A 27,259-nucleotide genomic window follows, 5' to 3' on the forward strand; every position below is an offset into this window, starting at 1 on the left:
TTAGACTTCACTTCAGAGCCGCAGACAGAAGCTAAAACTACAGCAATGGGATGTGTTGTGAACAAGTAACTATTAAAGAGTTACAATTCCAAGTGAAACATCTTTTGAGCCTTGTTTCCAGTGGAGTTTCGCCTTGCTGTGGTGTTCACATCTTGCACACTCAGACTATATTAAAATGGTAAACTGGCAACGCATTGTAAGTATTACTCTTTTTATTCAATAGTTGGATTTACTTCCCTGCGATTTGTCTGCTGTTTAAACGACATCGGTTTAGAGAAAGTGTTAAATCACAATCGGACAGCGGAAGAGAGGGTCGGATATTGCAAGAATACGCTGCGATTCCCCGAAAAGAAAAAAAAAACCAGGAGCTGCGTGCAGTGAACATATTCCGTCGATTTTGTACTCAGTGTGATTCTTTGTTCAGACAGAGAAGATAAGACATGTTCCCGGTATTTTATTGCAGTCGGTGCTTGGATGTAATGGGAATCTTGCTACCATACTCATTAAAAAATAACGATAAACTCGCTGACCCTTCTCGCAAGGGTGCTGAACTGTCCAGCCGGTCGACATGGTTGAGTTATTATAATTAGCTGCACAAGAAGGCAGGAGCACTTGAGGGCACATAGCTCTAAAATTACTTAGCAAATGCAGGGTGTATCTTGTCTGCCTTGTTTAAAAACGGGCCATTTACATCTGGGGTACTAGAGAGCTTTGAAATAACATTTATGCTGTAGAGATTGAAACAACTACCTACTGCATGGAATAAGCTTTTTTAAGACAAAAAATATGTGTTAATTTATAGAAATTGACGTCCTTTTCCATGGTACGCAAAGAGTGGATTCTAGCGGGAATGCATTTTAATAGTGTTAGACACCTGACCTCTTAACTTAAGAAATATAATTTTAGTTTTATCTAAGAAAAACGAAAAACGACTGTAAATGTATACTACCGAAAGTAAACTATATTAAGAACATGTAGGGACAACAGTAAACCTCTATTTAAAATTCTGATTCTTCAGATTTTAATTTAATTGGAATTAACTGTCAGGGTGTTTGATGTTGAAAGGATCCAGATGTGTTTAATTATTATGTCTTATAAAATCTGTCTATCCAGTCCCTGCTGGTGCACTGAATAAAGCATAAGAACACAGAAAGTCACTTCAGCGGTGAATCTCCTAATTAAAATTGTATATCTGTATTTTTTTAATGCTTGGTCTATTCCTTCTTTGTCTGGCTCTTCTGCTATCTACACCTCCCCCCAACCACCGCCCACTGCGAGCTGAGACACCTGAAGGCTAGACATAATGATCAACAGAGCTGGAGTCTGTCTGGACTGCAGCCAGTTTTCCCCCCCCCCCCCTCTACAATCAAGGAGCCAGCACGCAAGGCAGGCCTGTTCCACTGCTGTGTGTGGATCAGGAATGGCAGTCTTAAACATGCTGTGGAAATATTAAAGACAGCAGTGTCCCGTCCCCCCTCTCCCCTTCTTTTCATACCAGATCTTTTGACACCCCTCTGCAGTATTTCAGCTTTGAGTGCTCCGAATGGTGGGATGTCCTGTACATTTTCCACACAATATGTCATCAAAAGTTGTGCGACCAAAGCATGTTCACCATTCAGTTTTTATTGGCAATGGCTGTAATATGTTCATTCACAGATGGTGTAATAGTGCGCTAGGTTTCTCTTGTTACCAATTTGTTGCTGTTTTATCATCTTACCCTTTGATCATATTTAGCTTTGTGACTCCAGCCTGTCTATCACCATTTTTGCTGTTTTCGTCTAAGATTTACATGGTGGCATACATATGGATATTTACTTGAGTGAATTATAAGAAGTCACACACAGTTGTGGGGTATCTGTACTTAAAATGTCCTCGTTCATACAAAAGTTTTAAAAGACGTCGCAAAAAACAGATGGCCACGTGACTCTTTTCTTATTTAGATGAGCTTTTACCTTTTCAATAACATCTTTCTTCCTGGTCTGCTTAAAAATTCCACTAAATGAAATCTTCGGAGGAATTTCAATTCTAATTTACCGTGCGTAGAGGAAGGCCCAGTGCAGAAATCAGTAGAGTCTTTGTGAGACCCCCATGCATCAATCTCATCTTTGTGGAGACTGCAACACTGTGAAATGAAAAATGAGGAAACATTTAAACATTTTCTCAGTGCTGACATGCTTTATTTTGAGACCGTTTTTAGACAACTCATTTATATTATTACTCTAGCAGAGCAATGCTCGGGGAAACTGTAAGAAAAAGATTTGATTGTATGGTGATCAAAACCAGATGAAACTGGCTTTTTTTTCCATAGGAACTGTTACTATAGAAAGTCCGATACATTTTTTCTAAGCCTCTCGCTTTATTCAAGAAAAATACATTACAACTGAACATGCCTTTGCCTGTATGGAATCCATGTGCAGATCTTAAAATTGCACCTTTAGGTCTTTTTACACAGAAAGCTACGATTGAAATGTCCCATTTTTAAAGAGGCTTGTAAAGTTCTCGTTTCTTTGCTACCTAACAAAGGGTTTTAGACAACCCAATGTGTAGCAAGAAGTAATGTGAATGTGCTAAAAATATGTTTATGTTTTGTTAGGGGTCACGCCGTAAAACTCTTCTTCGATTTACTTTGTTCAAGTGGAAACTGTGAAAGACCGAAAATAAAAATAAAAACTTCATACTGGTTGACTGAAGAGAATATACATTGGAGAAGCTGCATTAGGGCAAGACTGAAATGGACTTTTATCGGGGGGGGGAAGCCTGGAACACATGGGCATTAAAATGAATTTGCCGGCACAATAGACTGTCCAGTTTTTTTAGTCTGCCATGATCTTTTCCAACCCTCACTGCACAATGAAAGCCACAACCTTTTTTTTTCTCTCCCTTTTCTTATAGTTCGAAGCACTCTACCTGAAACTGAATAGGAGGCCCTCAAGTGCTTTCCAGAAGAGGCCGTTGATTGAGACTAAGGGGAAAAAGCTGAATAGTCAAAGAGGGCAGACAGGCAAAGGAAAGCACTAGCAGTACTGAGCACATTGTACCAACGGCTTGATCACTGCCCATGTGAGCAGATTTCATGAGACAAAGGTAAAGACCGTAATGTTAAGTATTTGTAAGTTACAGATGAACCCTGTGATTCATTATGGAGTTTGCATTAATATTTCAGTTTCACCTTTTGGTTTTACATGCATGTAACTTGACTTTTTTGCAGGCTTGAAAAGAAAGGTTAAAAAGTTGTATTCCTTTGGATGAAACAATTGGTAAAACCAAAAACAATATATTTGCGTATCGTTGGTCATGTACTGGAAAAAAAAACAGTCTGTTACCATGCTTGTTGCAAATCAAAAATGGTATACTTAATCTGTTAATTCCGTTTATATCAGCTTAGCTTGTTTCTGTTGACGAATTAATAGTTGCTTTCATATTTATGTTGTTCTGCATGAGAAAAGGTTATTGGTTAAAATCTTGGAAATCCCCTTAAATTAAATTGTGTCCATGTTAGAAGTGTCGTTTTTAAATTTCTTTTTCATCACAGTGCCCCAAAAATATGGTTTCCTGTGTGGTGTTCAAGAGTTATTTGATTGAAAATGGTTTGATTTATCTCCTTTGAAAAGTTAAATAACAAAGAAAAATGTATTTTTTATGCTTCTCTTGGGAGTTGTAAGTATAAATGCATTAGTGGGGGAATGTATATATTTCTCAGTTGTTAACAATTTTTAAATCCATAAAAGCAGTTGAGCATTTCCCAACATTTTACCAGAATGTATAATGAATGAAGAGAAGCAGCAAAACAATGAAAAACCAAGTAGAAAAAAAAATCAATAAGCCTCAAGTAAAAAATGTATTCTTCATAAATCAATTGGTAATGAGATTTACATTTAACATTAAAGAACGCGGCACAGGCATGCAATCTTCCATTATATTTATATTCCGAGGTGTAAAATTACTTTGGACGTATTAAACTATAGTTCTCCCATTCCTTTTTTGATAAATACCATGGCAATGAAGAGGTTAATTGTTTCCAAATCTTTATGTAAGGGCAGAAAATGGAAAACTGCAGGATAATTGAGCTGCTGGTGATTTGAGTGTATTTATGGATTACTGTGTCTAGAAAAGAAGAAAGCACATGTTGTGAGAAGACGCCGCAGGGGTTGTCTGGACTTTTCAGAGAGTGTAAAGTCTTGTTTAGTCAATGCCTCTGCTAGGAATGACCTTTGGCCTCTAATGCTCCTCCCTGCTCCAGGTGCAGTCCCTCACCAAGCAGAAGAAATGTGCAGATTTCACACCTCATGTGTGGTTGAGACCCCAAAGGAACGGGATTAAAACATTTTAGGTTTAGAGATTTTTAACTTTATTTGATTATAAAATCTTCTTTCAAGCTAAGTCTTTCTTTCCAAATCAATATTCATTTGTCAAAATTGACAAAAACAACTGCAAAATGGAAATTGACAATAATACTGCAAAGCCTCTCTTGGATCAATGATTGAGTCTAATGGTATTTGTGGTCTACACTTAAATGCCAGAATGAAAGACCCACTTGTCCTTAACCTTCAATGTGCCTAGTTAAGTGATTTATGTGGAAATTTACATAATTTTTCTCAACATCTGGGTTGAATTCGTAAAAAAAACTACACATTTATTGGTAGAGAGCTAGTTATTCAAAAAGAAAACTGAATTTTGTTGGCTAGGTGTGTTTAATTTATTTGTCCTCTCAGGAACTCGAAAGTTGTTTTGGTATTCGCATTATTCTCATTCAATAATTAAATGAATTAGCTATTTCTTGTTGCATTGACTAAGAATTAATGTAGTTACAATTTTATGTGTTGAAGGTAAACTTGTTACTTTTTATATTTGTGAGGGCTGAATTGAGATTAACAGGTGCTTAGGTCTCTGGTTTGTAATTGCTGCATTTAGGTTTTTAGCACTCCAATCATTTCGCCAGAGTAATTTTACCCTTGGCATTTGTAGATCTGCTGGTTGAAGTCAATGAAATTTACTATGGACAGAATTACCAGCGAGTCCACTAATGTCTTTTCTCATCTCAGCTCTGTTACAAACAATTAATTTTAACACTCTTTGTCCGGGAAAGACAAAGTGAGGCCTCCCTGACAATCAATAATGGAGCATAGGGCTATTGAATTCTGCAAAGAGATGCATTTAAAAATCAAAGGGGCCAGACATGTTCCAGGTCCCTTCTGTCTGCTACTGTTCAGATAAAGCTACCCAGGACCTACTGAGTCATTTTATATTCCTTTCTCATTGATATGTAGCACAATCTGGAATATACAAGTTTGCTACTGGCTTCTAGAAATAACAGATTTAATTGTTGGATGCGAAAACCAAACATTTGGGTACCATTTTGCTGCATTCAAGAGCAGTGCATTTAGCAAACGTAGGAAGGGAATTATTCAGTAGGAGGTGACTAAACTAGACTTAGTGTATTGACAGAGGGATGCAAAGGATTAATGCCCTGTCTTCTTAGCTTGGGATGTGAATTCTAATTCAGTGCGAGTTTACGTGATTAAAAAAAATTATCCCATTTAAATTTGACAACATGTCAGAAGCAGTATGAGTGTTTGTCTCAGATTAGCTATTTTATGTGAAAAGGAACAGTTAAGATGCAATGAAGCACAGAGATGAAAGGTATTATTGCTAAAATATTGTATTTGCTAGGTCTACAGGTACTGTTTAGAGTTCTGACCAAAAGGTGTTCTGTGAATGGTAGCTTAGTAAACAGCATCATCATTAAGATATTTTTCAGTGAATCTCACCAGGATTCCTACCCGGTTTTGTATTTTGCTAAATTATATCCATAAACTTTTTGAGTAGTGAAATTCTAGAACTTAAAAACAATAACACTGAGCTCTGTATTTATAGTCACTTTTAACTGTATATGATACTCTTGTCTGAAATGATATCAGTTAGATTGAGGTCTAGTTAAGGGCAACCCTAGAGATATGGTTGTATTAAATTAATTCTAGCTTATATGTGCATTTTACATAGATAACTGTGTTCTTGCAATCAATACCATTTTTTATTCAAGTTTACCCATTTTCTGGTAAAGTAAGCATGTTGTTTTAATGTACTGTACCAGTAAAGCACTGGCATCTATTAGGCAGTCCAAGAGGATATAAAATTCAAAGTAATCGGCATAGTGACTTAGAAAAATTATAGCAGCAGAAATATTCTGAATGTGAATTACAATGTTAGTAAAGATTAAACAAGTATTATTTTTTCAGCTACAGGAGAGCTCAGCAATTCAACAAAAAATACACAAGGATCCTTTATTAGGCCTGCATTCTTTTAGGAAATTATGAATTTGTTAAAGTTCACGTTCAAAAGGCCTACATTTGTTTTACATCATATGACATATTGTAGTTAGTAGTTATAGCACTTATCCACATAGTTAACAATTCATTTTCCTTTCATTGTTCTGCAATGGCTTGCCAGGATAGGCACCAGCATCCCCACAGCCCTGTATTAAAGAAAGCAGTTAGAAAATGGTAGTGTTAATACACATAGTGGACAGTAATACAGTTCAAAGATTGTAACAGAGGACAAGCTTTGACCATTTTTCACATATCTTTAAAATGTAATGAAAATAATTTAGTGTGGTTATATTACCATTTTAAACTGCATCACCATCCAACAAAGGAACTGTAAAAACACTTTATTCAGTCTGATTTCATTTAATTACTGAATTAATTGGAATCAGACTGGGGTCTCAGAAAATTGAAGAAGTGGGTGTTATCATTACTTATATTCCTCTGAAATGAACAGAGATGATATCAGTTTTCTCTTTGTAGTTGTACTCCTTGGGGACTGCTGGGAAAATGATTTGGCCTGTTGCAGCAGGAGATGTGCGCACTAAAACACAGAAAGGAGTTAAGGAACAAGTTACATCGCTCTTCTGTAGCATGACTTCTTTCATTCAATGCAGGTGTTAGATACAGTAAACCGTTTACGAGAACAACATTGGCAAGTCACTGACATCTAGGGGAACTGATACTTGGAACAGACTAATATAGAAATAAAGTGCTTTAAACTAAATCTTTATGTATTTCCGACAAATGTAAATAAACAAATGGCATTCTGCTCTTTTTTGAAGGCCACATTGGTTGTCTTTTTGAAAGGGTGCTTGACCTTTGCCTTCCAGCTTGCTATACCCATTTGGCGCAATCAATTCAGCCGGTCAGGTGCATTTTGCAGGTCTTAGCTTTTCATCAGTTCATAAGACAAGCTATTTCTAGGACAGGAAAATACCTCAAATGTTGCACTCAAATAGTAATTGCCTCAAAAGAGAATGAAAGTGTCCTATCAGACAATTAGTATTAAATTTTAAATGGAAGTTGTACAACATGTGGTTTTAGGGCTTATTATATTTATATTGATATTTTTAACTGCAACAGTTAGTGGTTCTGTATTTGAGATCCAAAAATTGATGGCTTCTTCAATCCAAGCCAATGTGTGATTATTTACGTAGCATTATCATTCAAAGCAACTATATAATATTCCCCAAGTGAAAACTTTGTAGTTTCTATTAGTGTGGAGATTAAGTGCTTCCCCATTATTGCATAAAAGTGTAAAAATAATCTAAAAAGTAAAGCCAAAGAAATGCCAAGTATTCACCAGTGGTTTCCCAGACACTGATTAGTACTAATCTTAGACTGGCTAATGTTATTTCAAGTAAACACATCTAGGAGTATAGCTAATCTTTGTTTGTGAAACCAACCCTTAGTGTTTATTTAACTGGAAATATTATTTTGTGTGTGCTTTAGTAACACAGTATCTGCTTGGTGAATTCTCATACATGGTAAACCAGGTTTTTTTTACAATGACCAAGAGCATATGTAATGTGGTAGCCTGTAATAAAAATCAGAATAATTTGTTCCCACTTGTTTAATTGAGATGGGAGGATAGTAAATGTAGTTCCCTGGAGGCCATTCATTGCTTCAGTACACACTATAAAACACAATGTATTTGTGAAAGCGGAGAATTGAATTATCCCATGAGGTTTGTGGACCTGATTACTGAGCATACTGCCTTCCTGCATACTTGCCCTGTCACCTTCCTAAATTCAATCTGGATAAGTTTTTCCAAATGCATTTGTTTCTTGAAATAGATTCAGATTGCTTTAACAATTCAGCTTTCTCAGAGGCTTACGGACTTCCTTTGTGTAATTTCCCTGATTTACTGCCGTCTCTTCAGTGTGTACAAGTTTTTAGACATTGGTGGCTATTTTGCAGTATCCATAATGTATTCTAAATTGTTCCATGTATGCTACTGTATAGTGTAATAAAGCTAGATCTTATGTATATTTTAAATTGTTATTATGCGAAACGTACAGTAATTTTCAAGACCATTTTGCTGTATTAGGAAAGAAAAAATAATTGAAAAGCAAGAGTTGTGATGGGGTTTTATTTCTCTGAAGAACTTTCATCTCTACAAAACAAAAATAATATGGAAATGTTAGGTTTTACTAATCCAGTTCTTTGGTCTTAAGCTTTATAGTAAAATGTTAGTGCGTGATTTTGCTTTATATATTGACAAGAACAAGCATCACCCTGTTCTCCTGCATTCCAAAGAATGGTTGGGCTTTGAATGATTTTTGAAAGTTTCTTTCTCTCTTAAATTGTATCTCATGTTCCGTGTAGTTTTCTAGCTAGCTGTCAATTGCGCTTTCATATTTAACTCAAAGCTTGGGTTAGAAATATACAAATGTCAAATCACAACATCAAAAGACAAGAAAGTCTTAAAGAAATTAGTTAGTGAGTGATGAATTAAAGCAGTCCTGTCTTCCAAGCTATCATAGAATCCTGATGGGATTACAAAAGTATATTTTTTTCTGCTCTCTTTTCTGCCAACAAAATAGTTCATATTCAGCGAGCTGGTTTCATTCAGTCCACTATTAAAGAAAACTGCATGTTCAAGCGTACTTTAAAACAGAAGATATATTAGTAGTTTTGACTAAAAGTAGATTTATATTGGCAGTATGAATATTAAGAATGCAGGTTACCATTTGGAATTATTTCGATCTGGAAATTGTGCTCTTTTGTCTTGAAATGTAGGTTCATATGGAAATAGGAATACCAGGAAATGACACACATTCTTTCTGGCAAATTCAAAAATAAACTCAAATCCACACTTCCTGCTTCAATTGCAGTTTCAAATATGTATAGGACTCCGTTTTTGCTGTATAACTAATTAAAACCTCATGATCTTTTTTTTTCTTATGAACTCTTGATCTTTTATTTCTTGTGTTTGCACTGGCACATTTGTAAATCTCACAAATCAAATACCCTCCAAATAGCTTAAAGTGAAGTGCGCTACAACATCTTGCTTTTAAATTCTTTATGGAATTGTAAAAGTTTGACATGCTAAACATATCATATTTTAATTGCATTGAAAAACAAATTACATTACTCATTTGTGAGTGAAGTGCTTGTTTATATTATGTATTTATTTCAATTTATCTTACAAAAAATGTGAAGGATAACTTTAATCAATATGAATAAGGACTAAAACTGCATAATTTAGAGATGCTTAGAGTTAATTTTGGAGTTTAGGTTAATTGCCTGTTTAATAGCATTTTACCTGTAGAGATCATTTGAAGAATGCATTATTAAAAGTACTATGCACAATTCAGTTCTCCTAATTGGCTTGGCCTTTCCTCTTGTCAGTTGCTTTCCAAGGGCCAGGTTCTTAGTCACATTTTTGGTTACTTCTTGACAGAAGCATTATCACCTTGTAGCCTGATTTTATCTGATTTCTGAAGCAAAGCAAGTTGGGAGCTGGCCAGTACACAGGATCATGGGTGGCTTCTAATGCCCTGTTTCTGGTTTAAGTGATGGACAGACATTCTGGGCCATAATTTCCAAACTCATTCACCACTTTGGTGGCTGTGGCCACCTGCTGTAGAAGATGCCATTCTTTAGATTTGGAATATTCTGATGACTTGGTCGTTAAAGCTTCCATGGCACTGTTTGAGAGTGTAGGGGTGTTAATTGTGTCCTGGTTAAATTTCACTCTAGGTTTGAAAAAATTAATTAATTAATTGGGTGAATCGGTGTCTCACTATCCACGTGATCTGCTGTGTAGTGGGGTTGCTGGCACATAACAGCAGCCACCCAGCACCCAGCTATGTGCTGCACTTCAGTGGTAAATGAAGTGGGTCCCCTCCTACATCTAAAATGCTTTGGGATAAATAGAATGATATGAATGCTATTCATTATTATGAATTATCACTCCCTAAAAAAAAAAAAAAAACACAACATTTTAAGAACTCTACCAGAATTATTTGCATTTAAGTTTCTGGATGCTTTCTACAAGCATGTTGTGAAGTCTTTAAAGTTCATTTATTAATCTCACTAGCTTAACATTTTAAATCAGAAGTTTTAATTTATAGTTTTGAGTGTTTGAATAATTTGTCAGATGGACTTTGGAGAATATCTGAAGAGAATATTATCTGCTATATTATGAGCTGCATTTGAAAAAAAAAACATTTTCAGGCTAAAGACTATTTTTTTCATACTATCCTTTATGAATTTGAATTAAATGTCTTCTTGTTTGAGAAGGCAATTTTTTATTTTATTTCCAAATAAGCCTGGATTTTAAGGATTTTGAGACTATCTCAGTCTATAGAATTATTTGTTTTCTGTATAATGTATTTGGTTTATAGTAACTGTTGCTTCAACAGGCTATCATTTTGTCTTGATAACTTGATACTGCATTAAGTGAGTCAGTAAAAAAACAAAAATCAGCAGAAGTCACACTTACTTCTCCAAAAAAGTATTGAGCCAGCTGTTTTTCAAATACTTTAAAGGTATTAATCTTATCAAAACAAAAACAACTCCTTTTAAACAAATAGTGATGAGCTGTGTAGTAAATGCTTACATAATTATTGCTGTAAAAGCAGTGATGATCCCTCTTGGCAGTCTGTCTGTTTAAAAAAAAAGGATAAAATTATATTCTTGGGGGCGATATCTAGTTCATTGAGTGTTGAAAAATGAAATAGCCCTTGCTAAAATAAGACTGTCTTCCTCTGCACGGGACTGTTGTATATGTTAAGTAGCCAGGATACTTGCACCCATCCCCCACGATTGTAGTCTGTCCAACTCGCATTTTCTTCATAGCGTGACACTTTCTTCATCTGTCTCATTGATTAATTAACAGATCACAGTGCGATCGCGTTTTGTGGAAAGTGCCAGGGTAGTGTGATCAAGGCTTCAGAGAGTTTCAGTGCCAGTATATATTAGACAAACATGTTAATGAGATCTCAAGGATTAAGCAGAAACATGCATGAAAATGTAATGTTTATTAATTAGTTTTAGTTATTGATCTGACAGCTGAAGTGCTAGACAGCCATTTTAAAAAGCTTAGCATATCTGCACACATTTGATGTTCTGAACAGTTGCAAGAAAGTGATACTGAAATAAGATGCTGAAATTCTGTAGAATTAACGTAAGAAATTAAGAGCACATTTCTTCAGTAGCCTTCATTTGAGTTCAAGGATATTTACCAGCTCTTCTGGAGCACTTAATAGTATACGTGAGAGCTTTTGATCAGAGTTATGAATTAGGAGTCAAACTTGAATGGACTTCCAGTTACTACAAACTTTGTTTCCTTAATGGCATTATCCAAAGTAAATTTGAATCAACACTTGGAAAATGATGTTTAAATGATTTTTGACCATTTCCTTTTTATAAAATAAATATAAGCAATTATTTTTTTCCCTGTGATTAGTTTGCTGTATAAGGGGAGCATTTCTGAGCATTTAAATAAGTCCTTTCATTTGCTCTTTTTTTATTGGTATTTGCTTTCTTGTTATCTTTTTCTGTATGCATGTGAGCCTAGCAGTGGTAGTAGTAGTTATAATTTAGGAGTTGCTGTTGAGGTAGGAGTTTAGCTGTCCCCCTTTTTAAGCCCCTCTGGTATTGCTGAGTTGACAGAAAACTGCAGAAATGGGAGAACCTGAAAAATAACTGAGAGACCCCTCCTCCGTGTGCCTTCTCAGTCTGAGCGGCTGCCGAGACATGCCTCACAACTAACAGAGAGAGAGACTCAGAGAAACAAAGGCTCACTGTCACCATTTTTTTTCTGTGCTGAGAATGTAGATTAAATATGGAAAGGTCTACAGAGAGTGATAAATAGGACAACCTGTGAGCAATTGCACATATTTAGCCTTATGCACGATAACTTCCTAATTGAATGGCAGGAAGCTTTGGTATTATGTTCATTGTGCTGTATTTGCTTAACTCTGTTCCTTTATCTGTGCAGCTGTACCTAAAAAAATAATTTGAATGGAAATACAGCTGGATGCAATTTTTGAAATATAAATAGCAGGATCAGATTTATCCTTTCCTTGCTTTAAGATACCTGTCTGCACATACCAATATACAGGTTGAGCTATTGATGTATTTTCTGTTTGCAGCTTGTCATTTTAAACAAAAGTAGGGTTAGTTTTTTTGTGTGTGTGTGTTTAAATTTAAATTGTGTTATTAGCATAGCTCGAGAGAAGTCACAGTTGTCAAGTTTGTAAGGTAATGTCCACCACTCTGGAATTTACATTGCATTTTTTAGTTGCATAACACAACTCCTGATAGTTTGAGAAGAAATTGGAATTTATAAAATTACCAACTGAAATTAAAATTATTAACCCTTTTCTGGAATACTTCTTTCTTACAGTACATCATGTTCATGTATGCTAATTTACGGTTCTAAAAAATCTATGACTTCCACTCTTATTGAGTGATCTGCTTTTTACAAATATCTTGTGAAGGTGGAAGGAGAATGAGGAAAATAAGGGCAGCTTTACAAATGAAGAGGTGTTAATTTTTATGGCTGATTCTGTTGCACTGGTTTTGAAACGCTTGCCATTCTTATATTTTTCAAAAATGATATCTTAACAAGCAAAGTTGTCATTTGTTTCTGAAAAGCTTTCACCAAATTGCCTAAAATCTGTAAAGGAATATATATATATTTTTTTTCCATTTTGTCTTTTAGGAAAAATAGATGGAACGTGACCAGAAATGTTACAGCTCTTTGCCTCAGTGCTTCGTGAAACATACTGTAAGAAGAAACGTCCCTCAGGCTGAGCTAAAAGATTGGGTGGGTGTGCCACAAAATTAAGAAATAATTAAGGTAAGTTTAGGGTGCCTTCATAGCTGGAAAGGCCTGTCAAATTGGAAGGATATTCTGACAAAGCTGTCCGCTCATTAGTGTGCATCTTTCTTTGCCACTGTACAACCACATGTTAGTCATGTCTGCCATTAGAGGCCTGGTTAGAGCACACCAGAGCTTCTCTGGAGAGATGAGAAATGTTTACCACATGAGTTCATCCCCACCTGCCTTTTCCTGAAATATTTGGCAATTCTGCATGATAAAATAATAGTTATTAAGTCATATATAAAGCTCAGTTTGTACATTACTTGAGTAGGACATCTACCATTTTCTAAATTAACTAGTCAGAATTCAAGTCATACAAAGATAACTAAAGCTATTTAAGTGCTTAATACTGGAGAGTAAAACAACATTTTCTGTAGCTGAAAAGATTGTGTAAATAACAGTACATGCTATACAATTTGTGTGGACCTGTAAACAGAAATCAGTGTTTTCATTCCACTACACTTTTATTTTTTTTTATCTGTATCATTTTCAGGGAACTTCAGATATCTCACTTGATATAAACTTTCATATAAATCTTAGGTGTAGTTCAAAGATGATTTGTTTTGTTATTGAGTTTTATTTCTAATGTGGGGAGAATGTTCTGTCCTGTTTGAGTCTGTTTGCCCTTTTTACTTTATTTCAGTTCTCGAATGTTTTCTTCCCCTTACAGTATTAAAGGAATTTTGTTGGCACTTTCAATCAAACAACCTTAAAATAAGAGTAATTGAAAGGGCAGGAGGCAAAAATGTGGAAATTAGTGCTCTGTGAATTCAGCTGCCATTTTGTATTCCCAAGATGACTCCACAACCACTTAGAATCATTGCATATTTTATCCTCACTAAAAGGAGCAGTAAATAATTTTCAGTCTGTCAAGTGGTCAGACAAGCTGGAACTGGAGGATTATAGGTAACATGGATATGAAAGTAGAGGCCAGAAAGCTATAATTTTTTTTCTTTTTCGGAGTCTTTCTTTTTCTGTGGTAACCGCTGAAGCAGCTGTCACATAGGGGTAAATTAAAGACATTGCAGCTTAAAGGCCTGCTATTCTGGTGATAGGTCCTTGCAGTGGTCCCTGAAACAAATTGCATGTCCCCCTTTTCCTCCCTCTTTTTTAGATTTAATAACTGCTCAGAAGCCACTTGTATTTTACAAGCTTCAATTCTTCCAGCTGCTTCTGCTTCCTGTCCCTCATTCACACAGGGATTCGATTCCTGTCTTTCTCCTCTACTCTTTTTGTCCCACTGTGTTAACAGTAATTCTCAGGCCTTTGACTACTGTTCCGTGCTGGGTGATTCCAATCCCATGCAAACAAAAGAGTCTGTTTTAAGGAGGATCATGAAAAGAGTTAGGGTGTAGTGGCACCCCTTTTACAATGGGAAACCTCCTAAGCAAGCATGTTGAACAAATAACTTTTAAGCAAGTTTTTTTTTGTCAGCTGAGCATTTAACGTACCCTTCTGTCTTGCATGAACCTAAGGTCTAGCTCTTCTATTCTTTAACTCAGTTCAGCAATCTGTGCTGCAGCATGTTGAACTGCTGCTTAAATTAATCCTCCAGCATGGGTCACGGAATACATACTGAGACAGGAGACCTTCTCTCACACTTGACTGAAGCTAACTTGAATTGGGCAGCTCTTGCTGAGCACAGAAACAGGTGTTTATAGAACTTGTTAGATCAGCCTGTCTACATTTTATAGAGATGGAGCCTCGACATTTGAAATCGAAGAACACTCAGATGTCCATCTTGTCCATACAAAGCAAATATTATTTGGGACCTTAATGTTTAATGACATTAAGAATTACATTTCTTTTAATTTTGCCATTGTTGACCCAGTGAAATAACATGCTTAACATGAAAATGAGTAGAACCATACAAGGAAAGTATTTTTAGAACACTGAATTACCAAGAAACCCATTTTTCAATTTTCCATCGCAGAGGACATCTGAAGGCAAGTACTGTACATGATGCAGAATCTACTTGAATGTGTGAAAAAAGCCTTTGTAAATAAAACAAACAGTAAAATAAAAATTAAAAAATGGCAGTCTAGTACATTTTTTGAATGTATTTCTTCATATTATAGGTAGTAGTCAGAGCCAGGGCACGACAGTGTGCATTTATGCATTTACTTGGGTTAATATGGTTTTAAGCATAGCTTTTGAGATTTCTGTATGTTGTCTACATGTTTCAAAACATAAAATACCATGTATATTGTGTATGGAAATATATGTTAGCTTTTTTTTTCTAGAGAATAAAAATGCAGATACATTTCACAGTATTTTGTAATGAAATGCAATTGAATACAACTTGGTTTGAAGAATATAGAGGAAGTCCACATAGTAACAATAGGTTTATAGTTCCTTTACACAAAAAAAACATCTCACTAACTTTAGCATGACATTGCTAAACTTGACATTTCAGACACAGTTTTTGTTCAGTTTCAGTTTACATTTAATATCCACTGATAGCCAAGGGCATACAGGTTTTGGGATTTTATGGTTAGCGCCAAGGTATCATAAACAACCTGTTTAAAAAAAATAGTTTTCATCAGACCTTTTATAAGACCATAAAAACTTCTGTTTCCTGGCCCTTTGCTAATTGGATTGTATAGCATACCTGCTCTGTAATTGTCAGCTTTAAATCCTGGATTCTTAACTGCCTTAGGCTCAGTTTTATGGTTCCAGTACCATCAGCAGGTGTTTGGCTTTAAAGGGGATTAACAGGGTGATTTCTTTTTGTCTGTCATATGAACTACAGTTCCATTTCAAAAGAACCTCTCTTAACTCATTCTTCTCTAATCTGATTAGTCTGGGAGATATATTTTCAGTTCAGTATTAACTGCAAAGACTCTTTATGTTGTTTTATAGTCTTATTTTATGAGAAATGAGCAGTTTTCTATGTGAACAGTGACAAGTTATTTTTTAGAGCCATCACATTCTGCTTATTCGATGAAGACTTGATATAATAATTTAAAAGCTTCTTTAAAGTGCCTGAAAGACAAAAGCTCTTATTGTACCATTTTAGCAAGAGGAAGCCAGGGCATTCCCCCAAAAAACAACCACTTCCCCTTTAGTAATCAGAAAAAAATACACAGATAGGACTTGAAGGTCAAAATAAGATGAGAATGCCTGTTCTATTACAGACACATTTCTTTGCTTGTTTCCCAATACAAAATGCAATTCCTTCATCATTTCATGGTTTCCCCATGTTTTGTTTTTCTAACACTGAAAGCTGTATAGACTGAATTACTTCTGAACATAACTCCATAATGTACTTACAGTCCTGCCTGTTTACGCTCATCAGTGCTCTACACATAGAATATATTAGATTACTGACCTTTTCTTGTAACAGTGCCAGGAACAGCTTATATCAGTTCAGGGTCATTACCTACATTGCTTCTAATAAATGGGTTCTGATAACATCTGTGCTAAGCTACAATGGAAATGGATTAATCCCTCTGGCTGAACAGTTGCATAGAACAACATTACGAAGCAGAAGAAGGAGACATGATATTTCAAAAAGAACACCACCCTTGGATTCGAGCCCTTGCTGCCAGTGTGACCTAAGGGCAGTATCTTACCATCTTCGTAGTGCTTTTCTTGCAAGAAAAAGGGAGGATTTTGTTTTGTAGAAAGTAAAAAACAAAATTCCTTATCATGTATTCCTTTTTGTGAATCATTTTTTTAGAAATGGAACAAAGAAACAATACATCTCTCCATAAAATAAGAGTGCTATAACAGAAGTACTTTGCATTAACTATTTGACCATGGATCTGATTAGAGAGCTTCATACAGTACTGTATATCCTATAAATGAATTTTCACGTTTAAAACATTGGGCTAGCATCTTCTAGATATGATTTTAGACATAGATTTTTCTGAATTTGTCTTTAGTCTTAGAAAAGGTGTATTGAGTTTTTTTTTTCTAAACCTTACTTGAAATGGGCCTTAAATGTGTTTTTTTATCATGCAGTACATTGTGGTTTTGTTAGTAGCTGCAGTTACAACCTGATCCAAAAGTGATTCAAACTATCATAAAGGTGTTTTTGCAGGAAATTAAGAGAGTTTTCTGTGTGTTTTCACATGAAATTTCTATCCATATGACTTATTAGAAAAAAAGCTTTCGGCAGAATGTCTTTTTGTATGTGGAGGTACTGTTTTTTTAACGAATCATCTTAACCTTTTTCAGACAAAATGTCTAATTCATTTGGCAAAGGATCAAAGGTTGCAATTTAGTGGATGAACCCTTTAAATACAGACCGCTAGGGCCTGTCATGCTACTTGTCTGTATCCTTTTACTTTGCTGTCCCATTATTGCCATTTAAATTACAGACTTTGAGAAGCCATGCAGTCAAAACAACACCTAATTTGAGCAGACGTTCTTTTATTACAATGTCTGCTTCTTTATTGTAACCACCCTTTCATCTTGTTGCCTACCTCTGCTCTGTTTGATTTAGCAAGCATTTCAAGTCAGTTCTTTGAAGTAAAACCATTTGATCACCTATTTTTAGTGATTTAATTTTTAGAAATCTGTTGTAGCCTCTTACAATAGATAATTCACCTTACAGTTGGTAATCTGCTAAAATGTCTTTGGTAGAGTTTGGTTACAGTCATAATGTATCCGTTGTTACTGCACATGCAGCTATCCGACTATAACTATCAGCAAAATATTAATACTTTTTTGTCATAAAAGTTTAATTTAGTTATCATACAGGGACTACACTTTTGTGGTACTACAGTATGTGTAAAATACATTCTTCTAAATATTTCCTGCTGTGACTGAGATAAACAGGACTTTGTAATGACTGAACTTTGTATGTTTTGCACTTAGAATAATTATTTTTGGGCACATTTATTGGCATCTTTTAAAGCCCTTTGCATTCTTATTCAGTTCAAAGGCAGAGAATAATTTAAAATGTATTTTTTTTAAAAGCTAGCCATTTGTTAAATAAAATATATCCATACGTTGATGTTATTTGATGTATAATGGAATTCTAGGTCACATTATTGTGTTGAATTTGATTTGTAATAATCATATACACATTTGTTGACATTTTACACATACAGTATAAGCCTTAGTTAACAATTAAGGATAAAGTGGTATCCCAGAGGATAAAGCATGACTTTTAAGGTAGAATGGGATTATTCCTGTCTCTCCAGTTTATGGAACAAAGGCAAACAGCACTCTGTGTTTTAGTGGGTCTTACAGAACATTATGGAACCACCTTCCAATTTATTTCTCTCTCGAAAATAGTCATTATGCTCTTCAAGAGTTAGTTTTGCTTTCCCCCTTTTTATGGGGAGCATAGGTATCCTAGTGGGGCCAATGACACCAAGGGGATTGCTTTTGCTGCCCTCAATCTCCTGTACCAGGCCCATGACCTGGCATACCATTTCCTCTTGAGAAAGAAGTTCAAACATTGATTGGTCTGTGCCTTACTCTCTTTACAGTTCCTTTGACCAATAATAGTTCAGTTCTCATTCAAAGTATTGCATTGTCTCTTCAAAGATTCCTTTGATGTGGTGTGATGAGATGAAGAATCAAAATCAAACACAATGTTAAATGGTGGTATGAAAACAACCAGCCTTCAACATTCGGAAACAACCTGCTTGTCTTCTGTTTTAGTTGTTGTCAGCATTCTGCTTTTGGTTACCATCTTTGCTATATGGATTTATCTCCAGCCTCCAAAGTATTCCTTCCCTTTTTCAGGGTAATTATAACCATCATTGTATTTTTTCAGTTTCCATATTGCCATATGGTAAGATTCTGGCTTTGCTTTCCGCTGACTGTTTTCACAAACTAAGTGAGAACCAATCTGTGAAACTTCAGCTTCACATTCTATCTGTTACTGGCTTGGTAATAAGATGATCAAGGGGAGGGATAATTGACTTTGTTTCACCATGTTTTCCCAATCACTGCACGAGAAAGAAACAAAGAGGTGTCCCTAAGTACAGACGAAGAAAGAAAAGTTCAGACCTGGCCCGCTGAAGAAGTGAGGGCTCTTCAGTGAGATCTGGGATCTTCGGTCTCAAATGGAAAAGATATATGGTGGATGTAGTTTGGAGATAAGAAAAATGGGCATAAGCCCAAACTTGTAGCAGTGCGGTGAAAAAGAAAAAAAAGAAAACCTGCAAAAAAGGTTTGAGTAGATTTTTTTAAAATTGAAACCGGGGCTCTCTCCCAGAAACTGCACATACACTGTGTGTGACATCATGGGCCACAGCTTGGATCGTGCAGTGAATAAATATTGGGCCTGCACCAGGAATGCTCAGTAAGGTTCATGTTAGACATTGGTTTGACTTAGTTGCACTAGTGGAAATGTCCAGTGGTATTAAGCCATGTACAGTGTGTGACCATTAAAACAGCATTCAAAATCTGGAATTAAGTTTTACAACAAAAAAATAATCGAGAGTGCTTACTATTAATATCACTACTACTACTAATAATAATAATAATTGTAGAATTAAATATAATACAATGTGGTCTTTATTTTCACAGTAGGTAATCTTCCCAATTCATAGTATCTCAATTAGGCAGGTAATTTGCCTACAATTTACTCACAGGAAAAATATTGAGTGCTTTATGTTCATTGAGCTAACAATCTTTTTGCAGAAAAGAAACAAAAAAATCTCACTGAAATTTCACACTCAAAACCTTTTGAATTTGATATGTAAGTTTTAGCTCAAATTGCCAGCGCTAAAACCTGGTATAATTACTAAATAAGTACCCCGCTGCTTTTCCAAGATTGGAATGAGAAGATGTCAAAATTGAATTAGTAATGAAAGAACCCATTTCAAGAACAATTCTAATATTCATTTGTGTACAACTAGTAAGTGATACTTGTGAAGTGTCTTTCTTTATTTTTGTTCCCCAGTTACTTATGCAAAAAGTAAGTACTGCTATTTGAAAAAGAAAAGCAGTTGCGATTTATGGTTCTGTTGGAATCACTAAGATTATAAGTATGTTCTTTGTGGATATGCATGTATTAAGAACTTACAGTATTTAGATAGCACTCAAGGTGAAGTAGCAAGAATGCTTATGGTCTTTATAAGGAGCCATATAAGGTTGTAGGGGAGTCTTCAAGGATCATTACTCCATTGCAGAATTTGCTTTTGTGTCCCAGTGGCCAAATGACAGGCAAGGAAATTTTTGATGCATATACAGTACTATATATACAGTAGATCTTTTTTTTACACATGTGTACTGTATTCCTTTTACAACTTTAAACATAGTTACTTTCAGAAAGTTATGAGAGATTTATTTTGGAGAAATACAGTATCACCCTATTATTTCCTTTTAGTTTTCATACAATAAGGTACATATTATTAGTAAGAAAAACAGTCGTTTCATAGCTCATCCCATTGTAAAAAAGGCCTTTTTGTTAATATAACTGCATCGATGTTGGGGCAAAAAGGAAAAACAGATTTTTTTAAAGGTTCTTTATTTGGTTTAGAGATAAATCTATGTAGATTGCTGTTAGTAGTCAGAGAAGATAACGTTTTTGTACTGCCAAGAGCAAGATGACAATTCTATTTGTCCATATTACTTGCAAATGATTTATGAGATAGGGCAGCCATTTGTACCTTCAAGCTAGACATTAGAATGGGCCTATAAATGTCTACAAATATAATTCTGGCTTTTAAAAAAAAACCTCCATCATATTTTCTCTTGTTTGCTAATTGGCTTAAAAATAATTGTTTTTAATAATAATAATGTTTTTAAGCTGAAGATCTTTATTCCTGCTATATTTTCTGTAAGGCTTATGAAACTATGTATACAGTATGTACAGTTTGATGGTTGGTGTACTGAAAGCCTATATGTTTAAAATCTCCCATCTTCTACTTTAAAATATATTCTTAATATAAAAGTATCCCATGTCTTTGTCTACAAAGTAAAAAAGTGTCCTTGCAGAGACTTTGTCACAGAAGCACTAAACAGATTTTCAGGGTGTTTTCTGTTCTGTATGTTGGGTTTGCACAGCGGCACCCCAAACTGCTATAGGGGGGTGATATGGGCAGTGTAGGTGCTGTTTTATTTGCAGAGCCTTACACATGTATTTCACACACCTTTCTTCTATAGTATTTGTGTGACATTGTGTGCTTGATCCTTGTGGTTTAAAAAATTGTATTCCGTACTGTGGCTAGTTTCCATTTATATCCATCAATAATTAAATGTGTGCTGGCTTTTCCAGTTTAGAAATGAAAAATGCAAAATGTTTCAAAGAATGGCATATTCCCAATGGCAATTATTTTCAATGTGTGTTCACATATGACTGATTTAAATCATAAAAAAATTGTCAGTGATTGCAAAAAGCATGTAAATAATAGTCAAACTGAAAAGCTACTGAGCAAATTAAAAATTTCTCTTTTTTAACTGTAACACTTTCTGTTTGTCCAAAGACTGTCATTCTAGGGGTTGAATGTCCTTTCCTGGTCACATTAGTGTTTTAGCATCTTAACATGCTTAATCGACCACCACAAAAAAACTAAATAAATGCTATTTTTATTCTGAGATATTTCAAATATTTTTTTAATGGAAAGCATATTTCTGAAAATCATTTCACAAGATTTGTGTCCCTCTTTTAACATCTTTCAGCGGGTTATTACATTTTATTTAGGGTTTATTTCCAGAGTACCAAATAACCTTCCTTTTTAATTAAGGATTGTATCGATATGCATAGTTGGTATCAGTCCCAGTTAAAACAATGGTTCAGCGTAACTGAGTCAGTGTAATACATTCATAGAATAGGTTAGTATTTTGTTCCTGCTATAAGTAAACAGTTCATTCACAAATTTCCCATTTCTATTAGTCACATGATTATAACTGACCTTAGGTGAAACTAACTGTTGTCATATTTTGTCCTCAAGAGTGTTTTTGAAAATATTCTATTTAACTTTAAAGGGTTGGGTTTTTTCATCACATGTGCGAATTCATAGAAAACTATCCATGTACAGTGGGTACTTATATGTATATATAAACAGGATAAAGCTAATGTTTTGTGAATGCTCTTGTGGTTTGTTTTAAGTAGTTTAAACATTAAATATGTTGCATCCTAGTATATTTAAAGTAAACCTTAAAGCAGTTTGATCATTGAATTGCAGATTAGTAAGCCTTCCCTTGACAATAGAAACATTTAGGCTTTTTAAACATTCTGTAACCTGCCTGAGACTCCTTACCTATTCTTAGTGTACAGTGTGTGTGTGTCTTTTTATAAGTAAATAAAGAACCGATGTTTCAGTCTAAAAAATTATAAATCCTTATAAATTCTGTAGTGTCTAAGCAGCGTTATTGAACGGAAACTGTTAATTGTCAGCCAATCGTTTTTTTTCAGGAAGTGTGCAATTCTTCCAGAAACTGAAACCGTAAAGGTCTGAAATTAATACTCCCAGAAAGAACAAAACATAGGAAAGGAAGGCATCATAATGCTATAATTAACTTGAGCCAGCTAAACCCAACCTACAGACACTTAAGACTTCCTAAGGGGCGGTACGCATCTAACCCCAGAGCATGGCTGTGAACTAGACAGTTGATCTGTGATGCTATCAGCAGTAGCAGGAGCAGCTGAATCCCTTATCAGGGCAGACTTACTGTCTGGGATTTTGGTTCAGAGCCTCGGGAGAACTGGCTGCTTGGAGTTAGCTCTTCCCTTGGGGCAATGCTGTGAAGCTTGGCTGGGAGCCCCATCACCTGGGAGCTGTCACTGCTCCAAAGGGAGAGTTTCATGGCTTGTCAGTCCAGAGAGAGAAATAAGCTCTTTCCCAAAACAGCTGCTAGAGCCCCCTGTTCAGATACAGACTGCCTAGACAGAAGAAGCAACTTTTTTAGAAAGGTTCAAGTTCATGAAGTTGATTGCAGTATAAGTGACTTCTCTCCTTTTTTGTATGCGCAGTGCAGTTTCAAGAGTTCCCAGTTTACATGTGGAAATCAGCTGTTTTGCATTGTATATAATATGTTGAATTTGCTGTGGAAGCAACAATCCTACCTTCGAAGTCCTGTTTCCTTCTTAGCTTGTCTAAAGTGTTTGTTATTTGTGTCATTGAGCGCTGCTTGTTTTTACAAGTGTAGTTTATCCTAGGACAGAAAAGAACCTTTGAATAAAAGCGTTTTTTATGTTATGTGTTAGTTAGGCAGGAAAAGGACTCTTCTAGAGAATTGTAGTAGTGACTTATTGTAGCATTAAAGTGTCCGGACTGACAGGGTTGTGGTTCCGTTGTGTTTGGAATGTTGGAATGTTGTTTAGTTTTTTTTCAGGAATAATTACTGTTGATGTGGCTTTTTTTTGAGTGAATCTACAAAGTATGAAAGCTTTTTAAAAAAAAACCCTTAATGTACTGTGTATCTTAGTAGTTCACAAACAAGTGAGTGCTTCTTTACATTACAAAGAAGCACTTGTAGAAAAGTTCAGCTCAAACTACTTAATTTAAATTCTCAAAATGGTTTCCATGTTTTTGCAGCATCTGATGTTTTTTTTTTCATGTTTGTCTTGAAGAAATAAATGCACCTTTTTTCCTTTGCATTATTGATTGCATTTGGTCTATCTTTTTATTATAGTCTTCCAGCATTAACTAGATGAAGTCTGAATTGCATTCACCAAGACATAACAGTAAATGTTACACAACTTCTAAAAGTATTATTTTTCACCACTACAATGAAAGGCTTTCAGAGCAGTTCCAAAGAAAAAAAATGTTGTCAGAGTGCTTTACTATGAAATACTAGTTACATAAATCAAATAATGATTTATACAATATGTTCTTCTAATTTATGTAACATTTGGTAGTTCTGATATATAATGGAAATTTAGTCTTTAACTGTATCAAACCTATTACAAGTCTGATAGTATGCATGTTTTATAGACTAGTGTCCTTTTTTAATTAGTTTATTAGAAAAAATCAACAGTTCAGAGAAAGTAAAAATATCTGAAAAGCAAGACAATTGCCTAACAGCAAACTAATGAGGACAAGATGTGCTTTGACAAGTGACTGTATGAATGCAAAAAGACTCTGTCAAGATGTGAGCATGTTATTTGACACAACCTGGCATTATTATGGTACTTTAAATACATGTAAATAAATCTGAAACCCATTAAAATGTATATTTGGCACATACTTGCAGTTCATTCTACACTAGACCACCCTGGATGTTTATATGGACGTGCGTGTCAGATGATACTGATGTTAAAACTACGAAAGTAGGACTTCCTTTGCTCAGCTTTTTGTGTATTACCTACAGAAAGGCATTGTATGACCTTCTTCAGAATGTTTCAAGTTTTTTTCTTGAATAACTGGTGGTGTTCAACTTCATTTAAATTGACAATTAATAGAACTGGACTGTTTCTTCTACTACTACACAGACCTTTCTTGATTAAACTTACAAGAAAGGGCTTTCTTTTTTTTCCAGGGGGCGTTAAAATAATTTTCTGTGCTTTGGAAATTAAAGACCTGAACAGTTCTCACAAACTATGAGAAACGTTATGGCATTCACATCATACTCCTTCCATGGAAATATATCCTGTTGGACACTAGTATACTAGTGTTTTGTTTTAATAATGTTTAAAATGTTTTTTTGTTTTCATTGGAAACTCTGTATATGCTTCATTTTTTTATAATTTCCTCCTTATTTCAGATGTGTTCGGAAAGATGTTACAGCTTCTCAGTTGAACAGTGTCAAGTGCAGCATGTGAGGAAACGCTGTATCTATTGTATGCCACGGTTTGACAAGTACTGTATATCAGGTGAGTGTTCCTGCTTTTGCTAAAATTAAGGTGTATCGGGGAAAAAAATCATCATGCAGAGGGAAGGTTCTAAAAAGAAAAAATGAATAATTTTTCAACTGAAGTGTCTTGTTAGAAGAAGACTGCTCCCTACTTCTAAATGTATTTCTTATTAATCCTGTTCTATGAGGTTTGACAGTGTCGCTTGAAAAATTTGGTAAGTAGCTATTCAAGTTGAAGTAGCTGTTGTAAAGACGGATTAATAGGAAATGACCAGGGGAAGAAAGTAAATGTCGTACAGTGCCTTGAAGCAATTTATTCATCAAGGGTCTGATTTTCCCACTGGGTAAACTATGGGCAAATTGCCCATCTATAGGAGTGAATTAGAATGGGAAATTTGCCCAGTTTTACCCCAGGAAAAATAAAACCCTGAGTCTGTTCCAGCCTGTCATACCTCCCAGTCTCATACTGTCTAATTCAGTTTTAAGAAATATGTATGATATTACATTTGTGCACAAAAGAAGTGGTTTCAGAATTGAAAGTCATAAGATAAATGTAAATGTAATTGCATTTCATGCTGAGTTGATATAATAGTATTTGTACAGCTTAATGATACACCTCCTAAATATAAAATTTCAAAGTAATTTCAAAAGCAAGGTCTTTATAACTGGCCAAAAGTTAAAGATAATTTAGATCTAAGCTGGGAAATGCTATGGATGTACTGTAGACGTTTCAAATGACTGACATGTATTGGAAATTCAAATTAGATTTCTTTACTGTACTTGCCTTAAGAAACCATTGTACTGTTAATTCTCCCGACAAGTATCGATTTTAGCTTTGTGGTAAAAAAGTGTATACTTGTTTTCATTTTTACTTAAACTATTTAGTATTGACGTTATTATTCATGTGCTTAAACTAGTGCACTGAAAATGGTATGCCTGTTAATCTTGTTGCATTATGTCACATGGATTCTGGGTTTGATTCTTGAATTGGATAACTGGTATCATATCCAGGGTGTAGTCCTACCTTGCATCCTATTCTTATGGCATAGGTACTAAGTTGCACACTTGCCATCAATAACTACAGTAGGTTTCTGATGCATATGGATGGAAAATGTACAGTTCAAAAATAGTTTAATAATGTGTAAAAAAAAAATTTAATAGAAAAATCTAATAATGGTAAAGAGAGTTCTTTCAACCTGTATGTTTTTTATAAAAATAAATCTAGATTTAAGTGGTGGTGATTTACGTTGATACACTTGAATTAGCGTGTTCCTTGTCACCATCTCAAAACTATACAGTCACAAAACTCCTAACACAAGACTTTTCATTAAGATTCTTCAGCTTAATGAGAAAGTAATTCAATGTGATGTAAAGACAGAAAGAAACTGCATTTTTGAAAGAAACGACCCACTGTAAGTAACACATGATTGAAACTGTGCAAGTTTAGACATGGGACTTTAAATTAAGGAGGCCTACTTTTATACCACTCTAATGATCAGTGACAGCAAAGTGTAGAACCCAACATTAAATGTAAAAGTGAGTAAAATAAAGTCTTTATGCATACATTTCAGATCATTTTAATCAATAATTCAGAAGCAGAAGAGTTTAATTTGTATCCATTCTTTTTGTGAACTGCTGTTGGTGGCCACCTCCAAGCTCAAAGTGTGAGTTTTGCTCTGTGGTATCTCTTGTTTAATGCTGAAACACAGTGGCTTGTGGCCAAGCAGTTATTCATGAGAAATTATGATATTCCTCCACACAATGGAAATGTTCAGACTAGGCTGAAGTCCTCCACTATGCTTCCCACAAGAGCAACACTGTGAGATTAAAGAATGCCTCTGTGAAAGTGGGGTTGCCATGGGAAAATCTTTAACTTGCATTTCTGTGTCTGTTTCTCATTTTATGCTGTGTGAGGCTCTTTATTTTATATGTCACACAATCCAAAATGTATGAAGTATATTCTCTCAGATTTCCAGGCACAAATTATAATAGTGTTACATTTAATATGTTCACTGGACAGGTTAAAGGATAATTGTATTCATAAAACGACCATCATCCAATGCTTTGTGTGGCAGTTTCGATTGTTATTTCATACCCTGAGGCCTTTGTATAAATTAATAGCAGTGCCTATAAATATCCCATGCTACACTAAGGATTGCCGATTTTTAAATATACAGTATAGCTCTCGTACTTAATAAGTCAAAAAGGAACCAATCTTCCACACAGAAAAATCAAATTAAATGAATATGGTTTTGAATAAAATTGCAATTTTTAAATCTGCCAGCTTCAAAAACTTCTTATTACTTAAAATGTTAACCATTAAGAAAAACTGTTCTTGTTCTGTTCGTTTCATACTTATTTGTTCTTTCAACATTCCTTGAAAGCTATAGCA

At 35.0% G+C, this 27,259-nt stretch overlaps 1 long non-coding RNA gene across 1 annotated transcript; it reads left to right on the plus strand.

The window, feature by feature from the left end:
• LOC148651992 (uncharacterized) lies at nucleotides 1-27,259 on the plus strand. Its single transcript, XR_015925207.1, has 4 exons — nucleotides 1-196; nucleotides 2,893-3,084; nucleotides 13,000-13,137; nucleotides 24,778-27,259. It is a non-coding gene; the product is annotated as an uncharacterized LOC148651992 (long non-coding RNA).

The sequence above is a fragment of the Lepisosteus platostomus genome, chromosome 11 (genome assembly GCF_059453375.1).
Source record: "Lepisosteus platostomus isolate fLepPlt1 chromosome 11, fLepPlt1.hap1, whole genome shotgun sequence".
Taxonomy (NCBI): domain Eukaryota; kingdom Metazoa; phylum Chordata; class Actinopteri; order Semionotiformes; family Lepisosteidae; genus Lepisosteus; species Lepisosteus platostomus.